Genomic DNA, 17,731 nt, shown 5'->3' on the forward strand with positions numbered 1-17,731 from the left:
TGATAATTCTAACTGGTGTAGTTGTTTTGGGCCTCAAAAATCATGCCCATAGGGACGCCTGGGTGGCTCAGTTGGTTGGACGACTGCCTTCGGCTCAGGGCGTGATCCTGGAGTCCCGGGATCGAGTCCCACATCGGGCTCCCAGCTCCATGGGGAGTCTGCTTCGCTCTCTGACCTTCTCCTCGCTCATGCTCTCTCTCACTGTCTCTCTCTCTCAAATAAATAAATAAAATCTTAAAAAAAAAAAAAATCATGCCCATATAAGATGGTTAACTTAACTGACAAATGTTGTATGTGTTCTGACTGCTCTGCTGACCAGCCCAGACCCATCCCTTTCCTTCTCCTTGGGCCTCCCTATTCCTGCAGACACAATACTTTGACATTAGATTAATTAATATCCTTGCAATGGTGTCTAAGTGTTTGAGTGAAAGGAAGAGTGGCATGTCTCTCACTTTAAATAAAAAGCTGGAAATGATTATGTTTAGAGAGGAAGGCATGTCGAAAGCCAAGATATGCCAAAAGCTAGGCCTCTTGTGCCAAAAAGCCAAGTTGTGACTGCAAAGGAAAAGTTCTTGAAGGAAATTAAAAGTGCTGCTCCAAGGGACACATGAATGATAAGAAAATGAAACAGACTTACTGCTGACATGGAGAAACTTCTAGTGGTCTGCAGAGAAGATCAAACCAGCCACATTCCCTTAAGCCAAAATAATCCAGAGCAAGGCCCTAACTCTCTTCAGTGCTGTGAAGACTGAGACAGGTGGGGAAGCTGCGGGAGAGAAGTCTGAAGCTTGCAGAGGCTGGGCCGTGAGGTTTAAGGAAAGAAGCCGTCTCCGTAACATCAGAGTGCCAGGTGAGGCAGCAGGTGCTGACGGAGAAGCTGCAGCAGGTTCTGCAGAAGGTCCAGCGAAGATCATTCATGAAGGTGGCGGCACTAAGCAGGAGGCTTTCAGTGTGAATGAAACAGCCTTCCATTGGAAGGAGATGCCATGTGGGACTTTCATAGCTAGGGAGGAGAAGCCTCAAAGGGCAGGCTTCAAAACCTCAAAGGGCAGGTTGACTCTTTTGTTAGGGGCTAAGGTAGCTGGTGACTTTGAGTGGAAGCCAGTGCTCACTGGCCATTCTGAAAATCCTAGAGCCCTTTAGAATGATACTAATTCTATTCTGCTTGTGCTCTCTGAATGGGTTAAGAAAGCCTAGATGACAGCACATCTGTTTACAACATGGTTTATAGAGTATTTTAAGCCCACTATTGAAAACTGCTCAGAAAAATGTTTCCTTTCAAAATACAACTACTCATTGACAGTGCACCTGGTCACCCAAGAGCTCCATGGAGATGGACAAGGTTAATGTTTCATGCCTGCTAACACAACATCTACTGTGCAGCCCATGGATCAAGGAGTCATTTGAACTTTCAAGTCTTACTATTTAAGAAATGTATTCAGAAGGGCTCAGATAGTGAGTCCTCTGATGCATTGGGTAGAGTAAATTGAAAACCTTCTAGAAACGGTTTACGATTCTAGATGCCATTAAGAACATTCATAATTCATGGGAAGAGGTAAAATTACCAACATTAATTAGCAGGAGTTTTGAAGTTCTTTCCAGCCGCCAGGGATGACTTTGAGGGGTTCGAGACTTGAGTCAAGGACATAATTGCAAATATGACGGAAATAGCGAGAGAACCGGGATGGGACGTGGAGCCTGAAGACGGGACTGACTTGCTGCGATCTCCTGATGAAACTTTGATGAGAAGCTGCTGCTTGTGGATGAGCAAAGAAAGTGGTTTCTTGAGAAGAAATCTCCTTCTGATGAAGATGCTGGGCAGACTGTTGAAATGGCAGCAAACCATTTAGAGTATTACATCAATTTTGTTGATAAAGCCGTGCAGGATCTGAGAAGATTGACTCCAGTTTTGGAAGACATTCTGCCACAAGGGAGATGCTGTCGAACAGCTTCACGTGCTACTAAGGAGTTATTGGTGAGAGGATGAGTCCATCGATGCAGCAAACCTCATTGTTGTCTTATTTTACGAAACTGCCACAGCCACCCTAAGCTTCAGCCGCCCCCACCCTGCTCAGTCAGCTGCCATCACCATCAAGACAACTTATGTATATTGTTGTATACATAAGTTACATAGTGGACTATTGTACTGTAAACATGACATTTTTTTTTTTGCTGGGAAACCAGTAAAACCAGTGAGTTTATTGGAATACTCACTTTCTTGGGGTTGTCTGGAACTGAGCCCACAGTTTCTCCAAGGTGTGCCTATGTCTGTCATCACCTATTGAATATATATATTCAAAAGCATGATATCTTTGATTTGAGTTCAACACCACAGAATTCATTCCAGCCTTTCTTTTTTTCTTCCTTTGTTTTGTTTGTAGCCTCAGAGTTTATAGCCAATACAGCGGTCTCCAAAGAGGCTAGGTTCGTTCTCCCCCGTGTTCTCTTGAGTGGTGTTATGTTGTGCATTTACAATGCAGTCCATTTGTCACTGATCGTGTTTTCATTTTGAATTGCCCCACATACTGATTGATTTTAGTTATTTTCTTTTTTTGATTTTGTGAAGAATTACCATGTTTATGTATGTCAAAACTAGACAAGAAGTTATATTTGGAGATCCATCTTCTCTCTATTCCTTGTATTCTATTTCCAACTCCCATTTCCTAGCCTAATGGCTTTATAATATCTGTAGAATAAAATTCCAACTTGGGGAACGCCTGAGTGGCTCAGTTGGTTAAGCAGCTGCCTTCGGCTCAGGTCATGATCTCAGCGTCCTGCCATCGAGTCCCACATTGGGCTCCTTGCTTGGCAGGGAGCCTGCTTCTTCCTCTGCCTCTGCTGCCACTCTGTCTGCCTGTGCTCGCTCTTGCTCCTCTCTGTCCGACAAATAAAAAAATAAAATCTTAAAAAAAAAATTCCAACTTAGTATAACTGACAGGTTCTTCTACCATCTCAGTCTTGGCTTGTCCTTGCCCACCATGTTCTGGCTGCTGCAGATTTCTTGTTACTCCTCAGATAGGACTGGTTCATTCCTGCCTTTGCACATTCTCTCTCTCTGCCTACAATGATGCTCTTCTCCTCTTCTTACCTTGCTCATCTTTAGTCATTCAAAATCCATTTTAGCTCTTGCCTGTTATGTATAGGAAGACTTCCTTTACTTACCCCTTCTCCCCACTCCTTCTCCATAATAATTCTCTCTCGTTAATTTCTAGCTCCATAGCGCTTGTGAATATTGTATACTGTTAAGACATTTAACTTAAATTATCGATGCCTAGACTTGTCAGCTTCTTTATAACTGTGAGCTCCTTAAAGACAGGAACTTTATCTTTGTGTTTTCAGCATCCAGGTCAGTTTCTTACACATTTCAGTTATGCAGTAAATGCAGTATAGTGAGTGGATTTCACTTTTTTCATTTTTTTTTTAATTCCTTTGCTCTTTATTTCATTCATGGTATAAGCAGCTATAGAGAATGTGACTCCTTAGGTTATGCCTTTGATCTTTTTGTTCATGGCATTGTATTCTCTGCCTCTCCCAGTATATTTGGGCATAATCCTGGTAGTTCAATGTCTTTCTCTGATCCCTGGGATGTTGCATATCTAATTAAATTTTAGACATGGTACGGATGTTTAAGATGACGTCAAAGTATAGAAACTGAAGTATGCAAATGTAGAAAGTCAAGACTATTTTGTCTGTCAGGTTTGCTTCCTCAACTTGAAAAGCTGGAAGAAATTATACTGGAAACAAATCTGTTCAACAGTGTTTTAAGAACCCTAGTTAGCTTTTAAAATGTCATTATTTTTGTCCAAAGGGCACATTCAGTGACCTTCCAAACTGTGTTTCTAAGCTGCTCCTGTGAGTTTTATTCTGTGTATAGATTATCCAGCAGATAATATGGAAATGTGGGGCTTATTTCCACCAGTTTCCTCATCCACCATCTGTTACTTTCCTTCCTCCCTCTGGGTTGCATTCCCTTCCCGCCACTCCTCTGTGTTCTGTCTCATCACAGCTCTTTCTCCACAGCCCCCCACCTGCAACTCCGAGCAAAGGTTTGGTTGCCGGGCAGACATCATTGCTAGATAAGGGAGGGCTTCAGGATACTGCCTTGTGGGGGTTCAAGATTTGCTGCTGTTCAGAGCAGTTGATGTCCAGGGAGCCTGGACTTTGAGAAAGCATCCACTTGTACTACTGACCTGTATTTTTTATTTATAAAACAAAAATCAAAAACTAAAATATTTTACTTTTTTATTTAAGTGTAACACATATGAAGATAAATAGATCGTAAGGGAGCCCTTTGGTGAATTTTCCCAAATTGAGCATGATCATGAAACCACCACTCAAGTCAAGGAGTGCAGTATTACTAACACACCAAAATTCCCTGTTCCACCCCTTTCTGGTATCTTCTTACCCCTCTTCCCACCTCAAAGGTAACTATAATCCTGACTTATATAGGTTTACCTATTTTTGAACTTCCTAAAATGGATCATACAGTGTATTCTCTCTGTGTCTGGCTTCTTTGTCTCAACATTATGTCTGTGAGATTCATCTGTGATGTTGTATTAATTATGATTCATTTATATTTATTACCATATAGCAGACAAATTACAGCGTGTGGGCTGGCTGCTTTTTGGGGTAAATTAAGTCTTATTGGCACACAGCCAAACCCATTCAATTACGTATTCATCTATGTAAATGTACCCCAAATGCAGAATTGTGTAGTTGCAATAGGGCTCAGTAGCTATATGGTCTGAAAAACAAAAAATATTTACTGTTTGGCCTTTGCAGAAAAAGCTCACTGACCCTTGCTGTATAATATTTCATTGTATGAATACTTGATAATTTGTTTGTCACTGAGTTTTGGCTATTAAGATTAATGCTTGACTATTTCTGTGTGTGTCTTTGGGGCTACGAATGTGCATTCCTGGTAGGTATCCTGCTGGGAGTGGAATTGCTGGGCTACATTGTAAGTTTATGTTCTGTTTTATCTCGTTCTGCTCAACTGTTTTCTAGTTCACACCCCCACCAGCGGTGTGTGAGAGCTGAATTGTTGTTCATCCTAAGACCTAGTATTGTCAGATTTTCAGTTTTAGCCATCTTAATCAGTATGTACTTTTATTTCATTGTAGCTTTATTTTATAGTAAATGGTAAGGAATGAGGGTGAGTACCTTGTCGTATGCTTATTGACCATTGGGGTATCTTGTTTAAGTGGTCTTTTTATTGTTTTATCAGAGTTCTTCATCTATTCTGAGTGAGTCCTTTGATGGATGTATGTACTGCAAATATCTTCTTCCATTCTGAGACTTGCAGCATTATTCTTTTGATGGTGTTTTTATTTCTGTGAACCTGAAGGTGATCAGAATAGGCCACCCAAAATATGCCACTTGGCACGAGGATTATTTTGAGTGAAGGAAACTGAGAAATGGCAGATACAGGGAGAGTTCTCTTTCCTCCCTTCCTTCCTGCCCGAAAATTGGGGCATAAATTTCCATTTGTAAGGTCGCATCCCATCTCTATACCAGGAAGAGAAGAACCATTCTCACTGGAGAAACTTGGGTCCACATAATCTTACTAAATGGTCCTATCTGCCACTTCGTTCCTGGTCATCTTTCCACAGTTTATCATCCGTAGGCACTCCGATCTCCTTTTCCTGTCTATGGTCACTTCTGCACAATTTATTGCCTCTTATTAAGATGGTATTTAAGCCTCTGGGTCAAACTCCTTCTCTTGTTTTTTTACTTGTTTTCTGTGACATCCCCATGGGTGTAAAAATATTAACATCAATAAAGAAACATATACCTTTTCTTCTGTTAATTTGTCCTTGTCAGTTTAATTAGCAGTCCCCTAGAAACTGAACATGAGAAGGTAGAGAAAAAAGTCTTTTCTTCCCTACAAGCTAACGAATGCCCACAACATTGGTGAACCTTACGTACACCGAGGAAGGTGAAATTAGATGTGGTATTTGTAGATATGTGGACAATACCTACTCCCTGCCTTCTCAGGGCACACCATCCCCAGGAAATATCATAGCAGAGAGTAATTTTTATGTTTTTAAGTCCTTCTTAATTAACAGTGTGATTTGCTATGTTGTTATTTGTCCTGAAGTCCGAATAGGGACAAAGTTCTCACCTTTCACTTTCAAATACTCAAAACCTTTCCAGGATCTTGGGGTTCCTAGTTCTGTGGGTGTGTTTCTTTAGTGTTCCATGGTATTCTGAATATTCAAAGTTTTAATAAACATGCTGTCAGAAATTTGATCCAATATATGTATGTATTCTGAGACCTATTCCCTCATATCCCTGAGTTTAGAAATGGAGAAATTGAAGCTGACTTATCTGACTTCAGTTCGTAGTGATTTGAAGAGGGTAGGTAGGTTTTCTAGGGGATGGACTGCATGGTTTTTGAGGTCCATTTAATAATTGTGTTTTTGTTTCAGTTTTACAAATAGCAGTCCAGTTAGTTAGATTAAACTAACATTTAATCAATGTTAGTTGATTAAAATATATTTAATTTGTTTGACAGTAGATACAGATGATTTGAAGGTATTTAGAGATACTCTAACACTGCAGATGTTTTCTTCTTCTTCTTCTTTTTTTTTTTTTTAAGATTTTATTTATTTATTTGAGAGAGAGAGGGTGGGGACAGGAGCAGAAGGACACTCAAACTCCCCACCGGGCCCAGAGTTCGATGTGGCACTGGATCCTGATCCCAGGACCCTGACTGAGATGTGACCTGAACCCGAGTCAGATACTCAGCCCACTGAGCCACCCAGGCACCCCTGTTTTCTCTAACTTCTAATTTAAATGCAACTACCTAGGTTGGTTTGCCTCTTTCAGAAAAAAGATAAAACTTTTTTTTTTCAACTCTTTTCTTTTAATGAGATTTCTTGTGCACTTAGCTATTTTTTTTTGTTTTGTTTTTTTAAACTGCTTTTTAAACTACTGTGTATTTTTCTTTTCTTTTCAGGTTATTCACTATTAATATGGATGCTATTGTCTAAATTTCTGCAGCCATGGCACAAGAATATAGTAAGTACTATCCTCTACTTCCTATGACCTCCATGCTTTAAAATGTGTTGACATTATGTCTTCAAGTTTTTCATTGGAGCAGAGGAAGTACAGAAACAAAAGTTTTTAACACTCTGCTTTTCTCAAAGGGATCAGTTCATTTGGTCATCTACTTCTTGAGTTGGTAGCTTTATACAGAAATTCATCATGGCATTGATTAATTTCATCTTGAGATAAACACAGTCGTGCTCAGCCTGCTTCCGGTCAGGACTAGCAGAGCGGACATTAAGGTTGGATCCGTATCCCGTAGCCCATCCATCTCCCATGTGGGAGCTCCAGGGTTGGCCCTGGTCAGGGGCAAGCCCATCCCTGCTTTGTCTGTGCTTGAGTCCTTATGGACAAATGCCCAGGGTTGGGCGCTACCTGGACAGAAGGATGGTTTCAGGAAGGTCGCGTGATCCTATCGCAGCCAGTGACAATGGAAGGCATGTTGGCCAGGAGCTCCGGGCCGAGGCTGTCTCATACCTGAAACGAGCCTGCAGGAAGAGTCCGCCCCCCTTTCTCTTCCTCTGGGTGCTGTTCCATGCTGGCAGGGGATCTGCTGTGGCTGCAGCCCTAGCAAGAAGCCACCCAGGGCAGAGGACAGAGAAGCCAGCCCGGAGGCCTCCCAAAGGCCCAGCTTTTGAGCCAATGTGTTTCCTTTTTGTTTAAGCCAGTTTACTCTGGGAGCCAAAACATCCGAAGTGATTCACTTAATCTCCATTTTATTTTTAGTAATCCATTAGTTTCTCCCTGGGGAATGTGGGAGTAATTGCAAAGCAAGGCAAAATAATTCCGTTAAATTAAACTGGCAGGGTGTGCTGCTGGTGTTGACTGGCACCCTCTTCACTCTGAACAGTTAACTGATGGAGTGATTTAGGATTCAGAGACAGGAGAGTAAAATAGATTGCTTTCACTCTCTTTCCCTCCAGAAGGTTCTGCCTTTTAAACAACCCACTTGGCCTGTGAACTCTGAAAAGTGCCTTGGCCTTCCCGCCTGAAAACCGGCCCCCGTCCCGGTGTAGATTTGGCAGTATGGACCTGTTCTTTGTGTTTTCAGATTTAAAAACAGTGGTATAAGGAATAACACACATACCCATATGTACTCTCCGTGTAATACACTTGCGAAATTGAATGATTACCACTTCTATGGAACAGTTAAAAATCTAGGGTAATGCCCCTAACAGCAGTGCCCTTCTCTGGCTCCGAGGAACCGTTCATTATCCTGCTCTTACTCTGTATTTTTCCCGATGCATTTGCCTGTGCTTGTATCGCATTTGTGCGGTACGATTTTTCTGTATGCTCTTTAACTTCAGGTAAATGTAGATACTATGTACATTTGTTCTTTAAAATCACAGAGGAGTTGAGAATAAATTCAGGATCATGGAAAGAGGCCATAAATTTGTTCTGAGACACTAGACATCCCAGTGACCTATACTAAATGTGTTAGACTATAAATTGTTGAGTTTAATCAACATGTGGACAGCTTTTTATCTTATTCTCTGAGTCGGTGTCTGGTCTGCTAGTGAGTTCCCTTTCCTCACCTGCTTCTGTACTCCCATGCAGGCTCGACTTCTGTTTGAATAGCCTGTGCTCAGAAGGCTTACTTTTGGCAGACTTAGGTAAATCTGCATTTTCCTGCCATCACACTTACAGAATTTACTCTCATGCATTCTGAAACATCTGTTCCTTGTATTGGTGGCAGCAGTTCCAGAAGAGGCATCCACTCCTGTGAACAGGTTGGGAAGCATGGTGCTTTGAAACACAGGACCTCAGTCACTGGCACTGTGTCATTATTTCCTTTTGTGTCTGAGCTCGAATCTTGGAGATCATTTTGTATCGTTCTTATTGGAAATAGATCTCAAGTCATTTAACTTCTGCGATCAAATAACTCCTTCTGTTACTCTTGGAGGATTCATGTTACCCCTTGTTCTTGTTTGGAATGTGGCCTGCACAGAACTAAACAGTCATTTCCATTCAGGGATCATTAATTCCTTCACTTGGGGACATAATTGCTGATAGAGTGTCAGAGAAAGATTTATGACAGTCAGAAGAGAACTTCTTTCTTTTTTCCTAGGGTGTTATTTTTGTTTAAATGTTTGATGTATAGGGAAAAAAAAAGTAAGCTCAAAAGATATTTTCTCCTTAGTTCATATATACTGTGTACATGTTACAGGAAGGAAAACAATAACATCTTTTGTTGGAATCAAATGGGGGTTTTTGTGCTGTGTACATGCATTTTTCTGTTGTTAAAAGAATGGGTCCTCCTTTTAATTTTATTTAGATGTAACTATCTTTAGCTTTTTTTCCTTCGGTGTGGACCCAGGATTTTAAGTTAAGATGTTGCCAGTGTGAGATGATTATAGCCATCAGTGGAAATGCCCAATGAGGCCCTTGTGAAAAAAGCTACTCTCCCATTGAAAGATGACCAGAATTCAAGATAGCACATGCCGTGTTATACATCAGGCCAAATAGAAGAAATGCAAGATATTTATGTTTTAATCCCATAGTATATTTTATATGCATTTTCTCATTTAAAAAATTTAATGTTATAGTTGCTTTTTAATGGACGAAGCCTATTGAAATTTTTTTTTTGAGAAATTGATATTGTGAACTGATGTGTTTGTTGTGTGTGTGTGTGTGTGTATGTGTGTGTAATGGTATCTTCTTATTTTATTTTTTTATATAAAGGGATTGGTAGGCTTGGCTTGATTTTATACCTCAAAATGAAATGGTGCCTTTGTGGGGGATGGTCCATAGGGCTGAGAGAACTTCTAGACAGTGACTCAGACCTGTAATTAGGTCTTGCTCTCCGCACCCTTGTTGACTTGAAAGCACTGGCCATAGACCATTTAGTCTGGGAAAGCAATACATGAATCATCTAAATTGGCACAAATTATCTGGAATGCTACTAAATGTTTTCTATTCTTTATTCTGATTGAGGGACTGAGAAAGGGAGACTTGTTCTTTGTGAAAATACTCAAGAGGATACTTACAGATTTGGGGAACTGGATTTCTTCTCTAGATAGAATGGAAAGCAGTTGAATATTCTACATTTGTAAAACAGTTTTGATTTTGTGGATTTGCTTTAGAATATTCCTCTAAGCTCTGTATCCTTCCCTTTGGTGAACTGTTGCTTGTCCATCTTTCAGGAAGGGGAATCCAGGGAAGCTCTTGTTCTCTGGAGCCTCAGCTTAACCTCCACACCACAACGGGGTTACGGGGGAATCCTAGAAGGTTCTATTGTGTTTATTTTGCTTCCTTCTAACTTGGCCCACTCATCAATATCTCTCATATTTAGGATATAATTTTGTTACCCTTTTCTTCCCTTTCTCAAAACAAAGGGTCAACAGACCTGTTGAGACCTGTTAGGTACTTGGCAATGAAGTTGGTGAAAGTTTCTATCTTCACTAAATAAAAAGTATACTTTGTTTCAACTTAACTTTGTAGCAAAATCTTGAAAGTATTCATATTCATTCTGAAGTGGCGGACATTTATAAATCATTTAGGTTAAAGATAAGACTATATATAGAAAGTCAGCCTTTTAATTTTTTTTCTTCCCCTTTGGATTTTTCTCTGATGGTGCATTAGGGGTCTTGCCCAGGGCTTACTATCTTACTGTGTCTGCTCTAAAGAGAAAAAGACAAGCAGACTAATCCATTGCAAAAAGACCAGATTTTCATCTTATAACATGAGTTGACCTTTTGGTGCATGGATAAATCTTTATTTTCATTTTGGAATATATGCGAATGAGCATCTCCTAGGAATGCATCTGTTGACAGGAAGCAGAAGAAAGCCACTGCTTACCGTGTAATTGCATATCTCGCGGGTCTGTCTACTGTTTCGTGTCTGTGGGTATCTGTGCATAAACATGTGAGTTAGGTTGTTTGTCTTCATCTAGGGCATTGGCTCCCTGTTAGACATGGCCACATTCACTTTGGAGTTGTTGGAGATCAGGCATTTAAATCATAAAATTATTATTAGCGCACGCTGATTTAAGTTGGTAGATGTTAGAGTGAATTTCTAAGAAAGAGTTGAAGTATTTTATGAATACTCTTGACAAAATTCTATATTAATGTGGTTAGTTAAACTTTTTTCCCTAAAAACAAATCACAGAGACCTTCCTATTTGCAGTTTAGGGTGTGTTCATGGAGAACTGGGATCCTGTTTGTCACGAGGACTTGCTTAGTACGCAGTTAACCTTCCGCTTAATTTCCTTCTGCAACTAGGGACCACGAGACCATGTCTTGGTACCAAATACAAATCACCCAACCTTTTTCCCTTTAGTTTACATATTGTGTAAACAATTGGGTCATTAGCCAATACATAAACAGAGGTGTGTGAAAGCTGTATCTCTAGTGGGAATTTAACATCACTTGATGGTTTCCAGGTTACTTTCTGTAAATTATTTCTTCCATGCCAGTCAGTACCTCTTGTTTGATGGGTGCAGTGAATCGTAAAACCTCAGTCAAGAATTCTAACGTTCTTAATGAATATAAAAATACCTAAAGGAGTTTTATGTTTGATTCTGTCCTATCCCCGAGGAGCAAATGCCTTCTAACTTTGTGCCAAGGAAATCTCAGTGTTCTGAGTGAATGCTAATCCCTGACCAACACTTCCCATCTCATTTTTTTTTTTTAATTCTCAGACTAATTAAATAGAATTAGTCTGGCCTGTAGGGTTAAGTACCCCTTCTGTAATCTGGAGAACTCTGCTAAACTGTGTGTGAAGATAGACCAGCTGTCTCTATTTCTGTATATTTCTGGATATTTGACCCCATCCCTAAAATTTGATAATGTACTCCCTGTACTACATAAAGACTTCATTTAAAGATGGAGGTCAGTGGATCTCGATGCTCTGCAAGGGTATAGAACTTACTGCTTGTAAAGATTTAGGCCAAGACCCATTAATCACTGCTCTAATTTGATCCTTGACTTGTATTTTGATGACCATTTGGAATATCCATTCAGTTGTATTTATTCAATGCATGAAGAAAATCTCATTTAATACTGTCTCCCAGCATTGGGGCACCTGGATGGCTCAGTGGGTTAAAGCCTCTGCCTTCAGCTCAGGTCATGATCCCAGGGTCCTGGGATCAAGCATTGGGCTCTCTGCTCAGCAGGGAGTATGCTTCCCCCTCTCTTTCTGTCTGCTTCTCTGCCTACTTGTGATTTCTGTCTGTCAAATAAATAAATAAAATCTTAAAAAAATACTGTCTCCCAGCATATTTAAAAAAACTTTAATAAAAATAATATGTTCTTATGAAAATGTAAAAACAGATAACCATAAAGATGAAAACCAAAATGGGAACCATGTAGAATTATGCCATCTAGAAGTAGCTGTTATTAACATTGGCTAATAATGTGTTCTCACAGAACACAGAGCATGCCATTAAAACATGGTTATGTCCCTTACCCCAGTTCTGAATAAAGATGGATGGTGGTGGCACCCAGAAACCCTGTATACGAAATACCTTTATATGGTACGTGTTAAACCTAGTATCATCTCAACTGCTGCCTGTGTTTAGTTCCACAGGTTGTCATCACGTCGTCACAGGGTAAGGAGATAGCTTCTTGAGAGAGAAGCTAGACTGGGGCCCATACTGGCTACCTTTTGTTACTATCCATTTTGAGGGAGAGATTTTCATGAGTACGGCATAGTTCTTGTTTTTCTTTTTTAAGTGAAGGTGTATTGTGAAATAAGCTGCTTTATAGAAAGAGTAGAATAGTGTGCTTTTAAAAGAAATACATTCCGCTCCCTTGATGGAAAGATAGGAGAGAAGAATCAAGGAACCGAAGGCTGCATGTGGTAATTCTCCAGGGATGACTGAATGTCAGAGTCTCTCCTGGGCTGGCTGGCTCGCTTTCTCTCTCTCTCTCTCGCTTGCTCTCTTTCTTTCTTTCAATACGGCATATCTGTCCCCTGCGACCTCCTCTCCAATGCTCCTCGTCTCTCCTCTCCCTTCCCTGCCCTGTGGCAGCTTCCCACAACCGAGCAACGCAACACGGCAAACCTGCCGAGTTCTGCACTGACTCGCGCTCTGATGTTCCCGCTTCAGGCTTCGGTTTGCAATAACTTGGGCGACTGTGTGGTTTGCAAATCATCGCAGCACAAAAACTCAAGCAACAGACATCTCCCTGGATCTAAAAGTATTTGTCCTTTGTGGTGTTGTGATAGTTTCTGAGCATTTGTTTGTTGGCCTCCTTCTCAGAGGCCCAAAATAACGTGGCATGCCACAGCCCTCTAGGCTTCGGTGGGCCACTTTCAAGTGTCCCTCACGGAGCCATTCTCCATGAGCAGTGATGCACTGCAGCCCGTTAGCGGGTAATGAGTACCCCCCCACCCCCAGTTTCTTGTCCTGAAGCCATTGTGGTGTAAACAGAACAAATGATGAGAGCTTTGCCCGTTGTCCTCTCTTCCAAGTAGAGAGTGTAAAAGTTGCTTTAGAGGAAGTCTAGAAGGGTGTCGTTCAGTTTTGGCGCTGTGTCTGGTTAAATGTCAGCCTGGAATTCTTTGGGAGGCTCTGCCCCTGGAAGGCAGTGAGGATTTTTGGAAGAGTGTTAATGCCGAAACTGTTAATGTTAGAACGTTTGTTACACAGCGGCAGCTTGCTGACTTCACTTTTGCCATTGCGATGTCTTCCACTGAGAGACCCCGGAATTCTGTCAGGCAAATAGTGCCAGATTTTACATTACCTGGTAAGTTTGTATTATTGGAAAACACTCAAACTTAGGTTCATTGATGTCACAATGTGTTTTTAGTTTTAAGTACTTTGGTTTTTTTTTAAGATTTTATTTATTTGACAGAGAGAGAAAGATCACAAGTAGGCAGAGAGGCAGGTGGAGATAGAGGGGAAAATAGGCTCTCTGCCGAGCAGAGAGTGTTTTTAGTTTGAAATACCAAATTGAGGTCTTTGTATTTCAGTGGTTGAAGAAAGCAAATTTTAATTCATTTTTAAAAGTCATTAATAAATAATAATCCTATCTTTTCTACCAGTTTTACCTGTGGGACATTTAGATACTGCACAATGATATTTAGTAGTTCTGAACAGTTGTCTTTTTTTTTTTTATGATTTTAGTTATTTATTTGTCAGAAAGCACAAGCCGGGGAATGTCAGGCAGAGGGAGAAGTAGGCTTCCCATTGGGCAAGGAGCCTGATGCAGGGCTGGATCCCAGGACCCTGGGATCATTACCTGAGCTAAAACCACACGCTTAAAAATGGACTGAGCCACCCAGGCACCCCCGAACCATTGTTTTTTTATCCACAATGTTGGGATTGTTTTTCAGTTGATTCTTTTGGATAACACGCATTAGATTTATTTCAGGCAACTCTTCTCAGCCCCGTTACTATAAGTAAATAAATAAAGAACCCTCCCCGTTTATTTATTTGCTACTTATACTTCTAACAAGTTACAAGACTATCAGCGGGTTCCTGATTTTATTAAGTTTATTACTCCACACAAAGGCAGCTTGATGAGTTTTTTGCTTTCAGGTATGATTCCAATATGATCTCTTTTTGGAAGGGCTGTGGATAAGTCATTTTCAGTCCGTCTCCCCATCTTGTTCCTTAGAGTGGGCTACCTCTTTCCTTCTCCACCTCCACTTCTTCCTCCTTTTTGGAGATGGAGAGTTGGAGCTGGAGTTGGGGTTGGGGCAGAGGAAGGGTAGTTAGATTTGACTTTTTTTTTTTAAGATTTTATTTATTTATTTATTTGGCAGAGAGAGAGATCACAAGTAGGCAGAGCAGCAGGCAGAGAGAGAGGGGGAAGCAGTCTCCCCACCAAACAGAGAGCCTGATGCGGGGCTCGATCCCAGGTGAGATCATGACCTGAGCCAAAGGCAGAGAGGCTCAACGCACTGAGCCACCCAGGCGCCCCTAGATTTGACTTTTTCAAAGTGGAGGATGAGAATAAAATCAAGTTCAAGTAAAGAATGAAGTGGTGGACCTGATCTGGGAAAAAAATTAGAGAGTAAAGAGTTCGGGTGAGGAATTTGTAGTCTAAAAAGTGAAACACCAAAGGGAAGTTGCTAGCTCTGCCCTTCCTCCATCAGCTGTTTCTTCTGTCAACTTCCTTGCACCAGGTAGCCACTATTTCCTAACCAGCGTCTGAGGTAGCTTTTAAGCAATAGTTAACTTGTCAGTGGTTTTTTTTTTTTTCTCTTCCCCCATAGTAGATGCTCAGTTAATAGAAAGTTTGACTTGCAGAGTTAGCAGAAAGAAAAATAGTCCTTAAAACTGCCCTTCTAATTTGCTATTAGAGGAGTTCCTCCTTCATTATTTCAGTGAGGAGGCTAGGAGGTAAGTGGGGGTGCTTTTTAAAAAAATTGAATCTTCCCTACTGTTATACTTCAGGATTTTTCTTTTCTTTCTCTAGAGGAATGAAAAGTGTGAGAAATCATTCACGTTTCAAGTTAAGAAGGTACGTTGTTGTCTAGTTCCCACAGAGATGATTTCTACCCATTCTTTTTTTTTTTTTTAAAGATTTTATTTATTTATTTGACAGAGATAGATCACAAGTAGGCAGAGAGGCAGGCAGAGAGAGAGAGAGGGAAGCAGGCTCCCTGTTGAGCAGAGAGCCCGATGCGGGACTCGATCCCAGGACCCTGAGATCATGACCTGAGCCAAAGGCAGTGGCTTAACCCACTGAGCCACCCAGGCGCCCCATTTCTAGCCATTCTTATAATTGTTCTCCGTAAATTGGTTGAATTAAAATTTTGTTCTGAAATCTTGTCACATTGAGTTCTTGGAGTTCCCTAGAGGTGGTGTGAAACCACAGCTCAGAATCACTGCATTAGGGATCATCCCTTGGCCAGAAAGGCAGTTAATCTGGAGTTAGTCTGGAGGAATACTGTCTAGATGCTTTAGTGTTTCTCTTCTGCCTCTTCTGGTTTGCTACCTCAGATCTCTGTCCTTATCACCAGGTCTTTAAATTTCATTGTCAAGTTTACTCTCTTCCTGATGTTACAAAATAGAGGCATGGTCATGGTGCTTTTTGGAGGAGTTTGTGTCTGTTTTCTGCTATTTCTGGATACAAAAGGCAAAGCAGGACCATTCTTCTGGGTTTCAATGCTTGAAAAACAACAACAAAGTTGAAGGAGAAAGAGAGGAGAGAACAAAAGGAAAAGAGTCTGGTTTCTTAAGTAGTTTGTCTTTGTTTTGCAGATCCTATTTTGGTCATGATTATTGAATGTCATGTACCACTGACTGCAGGCACAGGGTGTTTCCAGTCTGGGAGAACACCATGGTCTATAAAATAGTTTCTCGGTTATGGTTTCTCAGCTGCTCTTTAGCACAAGAGAAGATGCAATTATTTCAGTTTTGCTAGTTGTTTTCCTCTAAGGGCAGAGGAGAACATTGTTTTTCTGTGAGCTTCCTAAGGCCAAGTGGTCTGTTTGACGCTGGGATGTTCCCTGTAGTCCCGCATGGACTTGGCCCATTTTCCCAAATGAGATAATGAATACAAAAATGCTCTAGTAAACTATAAAATATCATAAAAAGGAGAAGTATCATAAATCGTTCTCACTATTATTCTCTGCTAGAGTGGGTGACTACAAATATTCTGCTTAGTTCATGAACTTTCATCTAAGCATCTAAGAACCGGCTACTTCTGATAATCCTGTTTCTGGGGACTAGCTAGTTCTTGATGATGCCGGTTTTGTTTGTTTGTTTGTTTGTTTGTTTTTCTTTCTTTTTTTTTTTTTAAATCTGCCTGGACCTTTTATGGCAGAAAAATGATTTGCATATTGAACAAATGTTGTAATGTATATTGCATTAAAATGAGTTCCTGATCTTTCACAATATTTACAAACACAGGAGTCACTGCCCTTCATATACAGCAGTAATTGTCTGTTGGCAATGACCATGAAGTTCTTGGCCATGTGAAAAATTACTTCAGAGTCTCAGTCTCCTCGTTCAGCCAGGGGCCTTCTTCTCTGGCAGATGGACTTTGTTTCCTTGGTTGAGCTTTCGTATAGAATATTGCTTTTTGTTTTGGATTAACTCTTTGCCCTCAGGCTTTTCAGTTGATACAAATCCAGGGGAAAGACCGTTCTGACTTAGAGATGTGACCTGGCCTACAGAAAGTAGAACTTGTGAGGACAATTAAGAGGGGGGAAAAAGACTTTGTTTCCTCTCTCTCCCGGAGGATCTACAAAGCAGAACTGTTCTCGTCTAAGTCCTCAAGCCTCTGTGGGTGAAGTGACCCCGTTCCTGCAGGTACTGTCTGATCAGGTGCCTCCAGTGGGACGCGGCCATGTCAGTCCACAGCAGGACAATAGGTGCTTCTGCGTTGGTGGCGACCGCCTCATCAGAAGCGCTTCCCCGGCTCTCAGTAGTGGACCCGTGCCGACTCTCGGGGACCTCTGAAAATACTGTCTTCGTTTACATCCCCAGGCCTCTTGGAATTGTTTCCAAACACTAATGGCTCGATCTCTGCGGCTCGTTTCACTCAGGGAAGGAGATGGGCCGATGGTGGCATGTTTTCTAAGGCTGTCTGATGCGAGGGACGTTGTAGGTTCTTCCTTTCCAATATACAGATCTTCCTCGACTTAGAGGGATTCTGTGCCAATAAACCCATCCTAAGTTGAAAATGCATTGAATACACCGATCCTGCTGAACATGAGGCTTGGCCTACCTAGCCTGCCTTGATGTGCTCAGAACATTTGCATGAGTCTGAAGGTGGGCAACATC

General features: G+C 41.1%; 1 protein-coding gene across 12 annotated transcripts in view; it reads left to right on the forward strand.

The window, feature by feature from the left end:
- SIPA1L1 (signal induced proliferation associated 1 like 1) overlaps positions 1-17,731 on the forward strand; it is a 368,863-nt gene that overhangs the window by 175,240 nt on the left and 175,892 nt on the right. For 11 of the 12 annotated variants that reach the window (XM_044230270.1, XM_044230260.1, XM_044230258.1 and 8 more), the window contains one exon: positions 6,962-7,023. The exons of the other annotated variant lie outside the window; for it this stretch is intronic. The gene's annotated coding sequence lies outside the window, so the exon portion shown is untranslated. The remainder of the gene's footprint in view (positions 1-6,961; positions 7,024-17,731) is intronic. 12 annotated transcript variants of the gene reach the window in all.

The sequence above is a fragment of the Neovison vison genome, chromosome 13, assembly GCF_020171115.1.
Source record: "Neovison vison isolate M4711 chromosome 13, ASM_NN_V1, whole genome shotgun sequence".
Taxonomy (NCBI): domain Eukaryota; kingdom Metazoa; phylum Chordata; class Mammalia; order Carnivora; family Mustelidae; genus Neogale; species Neogale vison.